This window comes from Cupressus sempervirens, chromosome 9 (genome assembly GCF_028749045.1).
Source record: "Cupressus sempervirens isolate cs-2001-9-10 chromosome 9, ASM2874904v1, whole genome shotgun sequence".
Lineage (NCBI taxonomy): Eukaryota > Viridiplantae > Streptophyta > Pinopsida > Cupressales > Cupressaceae > Cupressus > Cupressus sempervirens.
This window is the reverse complement of record NC_143126.1, coordinates 570,028,916-570,036,183: the sequence shown is the minus strand read 5'-3', so window position 1 is coordinate 570,036,183 and position 7,268 is coordinate 570,028,916.

Here is a 7,268-nt window from a genome sequence, read left to right as displayed (position 1 = left end):
GGCCTCCAACCCATACCCATACCCCTTGGGTATAAATATTTCATGTTTTAAAGCCTTAGGAAAAGATTTGGAACCAAAGAAAAGCTAGGAAATATTTAGGACCATCTAACAACTCTAAAAAAAGCAGATTAAGCACTAATTCGGATTAGGGGTGACTAAACTCGATAAAGAAAAAAATTAGAAAAAAAAAACTAACTTAATTTGACGTAGGTCCAAATATTATACAGCTAACCCTACAAGCACACTGAAGAACATATGCCAATTCACGAGTGTCAAGTGACACTATAAGAATATAGTTACAAACATTAACATTTACTGATCACAAAAAGATACATACATACATCTCACAATTAATTTAATTATGAAGAAAAAGGTTTCCACAATTAGCACATAGGGATCAGTTATGTTCCTCCGTCAGGTTACTCGAGTAAATATCCTGCACACTCATTGCACACATGAATAGTCCCATAAAATCACATGCACATATGTATATATATGTATCAGAAATCACATAAATTGAAACATACATCTTAAAATCAATCAGGGTTTCTTTCATCCTACTTATATCCTTAATCATAAAAATTCCATAGTCAATGTGTTAATCCTGCATTTACTTATTTCATCAACATACATATACATAAAACATTGAATGACAAACATCAAATATCTGGACATAAACATCACAGAACATGAAATAATATAATATGATATGTTCAGTGTATCCAATAGTGTCTCGACATATCGATTCATAAGTATCAAAATAATAATGTAACAACTAAGGCTATGAAGGGTTGGGGCAAGGCCTCACATCCTCCCCCACTAGGCATTAACTTCCTCTTGGAGTTCATCAAAAGATAAGGGTACTGGGATCGCATCCATGGCACATCCTCCCATAAAGCCGTAACCTCATTATAGCAATCCCACGGGACCCTAACTTGGTCTAGCTCTTGACCTCAAAGTGCTAGGGTCCATCAGGAAATAATACGGATAGGCTCCGGCACTAACTGGCCGACCAACTCCACCTATAGCCTCAATCACTATAGTCTGATGCTCATTCTGGCAGTTGTCAACCGCTATAAAAACTCTGTGGGACCTAGCCATGTCTCCAACTGTTGGTTCTGAAAAAGCCCCTCTCTGACCACTGGATGACTATCCTTGGGGACACTCTCTAGCTATGTGACCCATGCCACCACAAGTGTAGCATGGTCCTTGGGTATAAGATCATGTATCCTGTGATCTAGACTATTGTTGGACTCTTGACCTGCTAGACCCACTATATCCACCCCTAGAAGACTACTGAGTCTGCAGTGACTGTGGCTGTGGGCTATGTACTTTCTGATTCTGCTGTAACTGCCACTGCTTGGTCTCAGAGCCCTAGTAACCCTGTGAGGGTTCCTACTATTGTTGCTAAGATTATAGGCCCTTAGAGGACCTTGGTGTATAGTTCTAATTCCTTTTCCAAGGGGGTTTCTGTCAAGTAGATTTTTGATTCTGAGATCAATCCTGTGACTCCTGCCTACCTCAAGTATCCTCTACAACTAGTGCTATCTCCACTACCTAACTGAAGGTGGTAGGAAAGGCCATCTAAATTGGACCCTGAAGTGAGAAATTCAAACCTATGATAAAATGATGCACTTGCAATTTCTCGTCCTTCATGTATTCCACATATGGAAGGAGCTCGAGAAACCTACTCTCGTATTGAGCTACTGTAAGACCTATCTAATATAGAGAATGAAACTCCTCTATTTGCTTCTGTCTGAAATGCTCTGACAAGTACCTCTCTTGGAATCTCTCCAAGAATGATTCCCATGTGAGGGTATCCATCCTCACTCCTCCTATAGTCTCCTCCTAATGCCACCAATTGGAAGCATCCCCTCTCAATTGATGGACTGCTAGACATGCTTTTAGATTACTCCCATAAGGGCATAATCCAAAGCACCACCATAGGCTCTACAACCATGCCTCTTCTACTATCCCCTCAGTGGAACCCGTAAATAATGGTGGCCCGAGTTGAATCAATTCCCTGATATAATCTCCTATATGTCTTGGAGGTTTGTCAAGTCTTGGAGGTTTGTCAAGTGAGGGCCCTCTCTGGTGTATTAACTCACCTTCACGCTCATCCTATCCCTCTAACTATCTTGGTGGGGGACTCCTAGTCCTCTCTCTGCCTCTAGGCCCACCTCCTTCGGGCCCCTCTACTTCCACTACTGGAATCTGCTGATCTGGCTAAACTATAGGTACTACCCTTTGTTGAACTACATCGATCAAAGTCTAAAGGGCATCTATAATGTCCTAATTTGGGTTCAATGGTGATGGAGGTGGTGGAGGTGATCCATCCTCCTGTCCCACTCTAGCACCTCTCACCCTACGACCTCTACCTCGTCGATTGCTTAAAGTAACAGGAGGCATCCTACACAATTTAATGTTTAGTTTTAAGTTTTAGAAGCATAATGGTTTTAGGTTCCTAGTGTTGAAACATGGGCTCTGATACCAAAATTTCATGCCCAAACTACGAGGCAAAAACACACAATTTTTTTTTTTAAATCATAATTAAAAAGCTCTAAGTTCGATATGGTTGTATACATAGTTAAAGTAAAGGTTCTCTAAATTTCATTTAAGTTTATAAACTTGTGGAGGAATACATCGTTAATATTTGAACTTTCATTATTAAAATGATATCGACATTGTTACGTTACTACATAATTATACTTAATTTAAATTGCTTTAATTAGAATCTAATTTTAACAATAACTAACCAATTTTGGATTAAAACTAAAAAAATTAAATTTAAATAATTATGCAAAACACTAACTAAAAACATAAACTATCTTTACAAAACAAAATGAAAATTTAAAATAGTTTTAATAAAATAATTGCTAACTAATACTACTCTAGATAACATCAACTAGATCTTATTAAACTTAAATTTAATTACATAACAACTAACTAATTTTAAATATGATCTATCTACATATAAAATAAAGTGACTAAATTTGAATATACCTTAACTTACAAGCTTAAATGATACAAACTATATTAAAACTAATCCTAACATAATTAATTACTAACCTAAAACTTTAATAAATAACAAAAAATAACTACATAACATAATATATACTAAACTTAACACTAACCTACCTATACTAACCCTTCCCCCCTATACTCAAACTTACCCCTTCTCCCATGCACTTGCCTAAAAGGACTTGCGCATCCCAAGCGCTGTCCTTTGTGCAGCGCTCTTCCCAAGCAAAGCAGGCATGGTCATACTTGACAATGAGGCGCCCAAGGTGACAGCAAGGGTAGGAAAAGAATTAAATTTGTTTTTGATTTTTTTTTTATAAAACGAATAAAAATTTTCATCTAATCATAAGGTGAGCACCCAAGCTAAAAAGGGAGAAGGTGATGGGATGTGGGGACAGAGTGACATCACCCCTCCTAAATGACAATTTTGACTTTGCAACAAAACAACTTTTTTAAATACATGACCCAAAATTGATGCCAAGATGGAGGTTAAATGCAAAAAGTTTATTAGGTAAGAATAGATATTATGATAGTTTAATATGATAAAAGTTTATTTTTGAATTGTTACATTTATTTATAATTTGATTAATTTAAATATATATAATTTTCAACCAAAATATAAAAATGAATCTTTTAAAGATTCTTTGTTGTTATGAGGGGAATAAATTGGTTCTCCATACAAAAACCAAAGAGTTCTTACTCTTTGGTGCAATTTTTTTTTTTGAAGTCATAATTTTTCTAAGTATACATTTTCAAGCCACTATATGTTTTTTTTACAAAGGGGTATTATGTATTTTTTCTTTGAAGTAAATCTAATAGGACTTCTTGCAACTAAATAAACCAAGAGATTTAATTATCCATTAAACCACAATGCAAGAATTGATTTAATTCAAATAATCACAAAAACTGACCTTCGTTCATAATATAATTTTTTTTTTCAACATATAAGGAAACTTGAAATTTTGCCTAATTAAGTAAACATCATTTTCCTCTTATTTTTGATTTGCATCATATAACAAAAGATACCAAAAATCTCATGAGAAATAATAATACTCAATCACCATTTTATTGGCAAACCTGATTAAAAGGCTCAACTGGGAAAGAACTAGGTAGAAAACCCGACGTCATTGCCATTACAACAAAGTTTTGAAATATAAATTACATAGGATTCTAATCCCAAAATTACAAAAATTTAATTGAATTTCCTTCATGACTCTCATCAAGGGTTCCATATCAATTTTTGCAACACATTACTAAGAACCATGGAGAGAATAGAATCTAATCAGGTGTCAACAAGCATGACCAAAATACAAATCAAACATGCATATTCATAATAGGTTTTCACAATAGGATTCAAAATGAATCAAAACTAGGGAAAGGTGGATTTTTCCAATAGGAGATGTCAGACACAACACCAAACCAGGGGAACAATCGGGGCTATAAATCAAGAACTTTCATTCTTCCATTCTTACATGCCAAAACTCATATGTGATTTGTGCTGATAGGTAGGGTCCCATAACACCCTACCCTCTCTCCCTCTTCTCATCCTAAGAAGAGACTCTACACTATTGGAGTCCAACTAAAATGACCTTTCCCAAAATTGGCCACTTCTACCCTCTCCAAGGGTGAGTAATGCCAAAACACCCATATAAGAAAACTTCAAAATTTAAACAGAAACATGAAAGAAAAGCATTCAAGAACATGGTTTTTAATCCTTCCCAACATACCCAACATTACATACAAGCATCCAAACAACAAAAAAGTAGCATAAGCATGAAAATCTAAACAAGGGAGATGAAGAACTCCTACCTTCACAAAGAGGTAATGGTAAATGAAGAATTTGAGTAGAGCTCTTCCTTCCTTGCCTTCAATCTTCCAAGACTCCTCTCTAAAAGTAGAGATTGGGTAACAACCAAAACTAATCCAAGAAGGGCCTCTAAATAATATCCAAACTCAACCACCCAAAAGGGAAATAACTCCCCCCACTCACCTAAAAATCTAAAAGTTTCTAACTCAACCAATCCTAAGGTTAACCACTACGTGGAGTTGAGGTGATGCAACTCATGGTAACCACTTGCAATTTTCGCAGAAAGGCAAAAATAGATTTTTTGAGTGACCTCAAAAGTCAATAAAAGGGGCTTAGGGGTTGGAAAAGCCCCACAACCCATACCCATACCCCTTGGGTATAAATATTTCATGTTTTAAAGCCTTAGGAAAAGATTTGGAACCAAAGAAAAGCTAGGAAATATTTAGGACCATCTAACAACTCTAAAAAAAGTAGATTAAGCACTAATCCAGATTAGGGGTGACTAAACTTGATTAAGAAAAAAATTAGAAAAAAAACACTAACTTAATCTGACTTAGGTCCAAAGGTTACACAGCTAACCCTAGCAAGCACGCTGAAGAACATATGCAAATTCATGAGTGTCAAGTGACACTATAAGAATATAGTTACAATCATTAACATTTATTGATCACAAAAAGATACATACATACATCTCACAATTAATTTAATTATGAACAACAAGGTTTCCACAATTAGCACATAGGGATCAGTTATGTTCCGTCATCGACTTTCTCGACTAAATATCTTGCAGACTCATTGCACACATGAATATTTCCATAAAATCACATGCACATATGCATATATACGTATCAAAAATCACATAAATTGAAACATACATCTTAAAATCAATTAGGGTTTATTTCATCCTACTTAAATCCTTAATCATAAAAATTCCATAATCAATGTGTTAATCCTACATTTACTTATTTCATCAACATACATGTACATAAAACATTAAATGATGAACATCAAATATCTGGACATAAACATCATAGAACATGAAATAATATAATATGATATGTTCAGTGTATCCGATAGTGTCTTGACATATTGAGTCATAAGTATTAAAATAATAATGTAACAAGTAAGGCTACGAAGGGTCGGGGTGAGGCCTCACACATATATATTCATCTACTTTACCAAGAGGAATAATATTACTTTTATGTGCATGAAGAAGTTAGTGGCCATTGAAAATTCCTTAAGACTTTAAAATTGAGCTATATCCAAAGTCTAAAAATATTTTATCTTCATAGTGAGATTTTGATTTCAAAGATGCTAACTAGATTGATGGAAAAGAGACACATACAAGATTGGAAGGGGCAATCCCTCATAATGTCAATGATTTAGAGTTGGATTTCAATTCTGATGAAGTGTTAATTTAGGGGCACCTAAATAAAGATAAGCATTACCTCCAACCTAAATACTATGAAATCTATCAGCCAAGCTACAATTCGTCATTCATACCTAGTATTAAATGAGAATCAATATTCTCTTCACCAATCTTATCAACATATGAACTATCAACATAGAATCACTCATAGAATTCAATATATATGTATTTTAATCCTTCACACTCTTAGTTGTATTGTTAAATTCAAAACTAGAGATGAAACAAAGTCGTGAAGATAAAAATTGAGGATTTTTTGAGATCTAAAAATTTAAAAGAAAATCATAATTGCTTGAGAACAAAAAATTTTGGGAGGGTACGACTGTAATATCCCCTCTAATGAAACCTAATATCAAATCATAAACAACATCCCAAATTATAATTTGATCAAAAGAAAAATTAATGAAATAACTAATTCATTAGCAGATAAATAAAATAAATATATTTTACATATATTGATTGAATTTTATATATATATATCTATATATATATATATATATATATATATATATATATATATATCAACGATAAATTACATTTAGACACTAATTAAATAATACTAAGTGTTATTGAAATAATATCACAATAAATAAATATTGTATGATTGATAAATAATAAGTAACCCTTAAACAACTAATAATAATAAATCACTACACATTTATACTTAATCCCTAAAACTAATATTCCTAATATCTAACCCCAAACTATCACATGTTGTGACCCTTAACAAGTTGATCACTATATCTAAGCCACAAATATTAATCAATTGGATATTCATGATATGTGACATATACCACCAATAGAATGAAATATTAAAAAGGGCATATAAAAATAGGAGACACAATGCGTCAAAGTTCTTGCCAATAATTGGAAAAGAAGAAAAATAAAGATTTATAGATAGAAAGAAAGGATATAAAGAGAGTTAAAAGAGAGAGTGATATGTTATTATAAGGAAAAGGAATTTTGAAAATATTAATAATTATATATTATTTTAAGAAATATATAAATAACAAT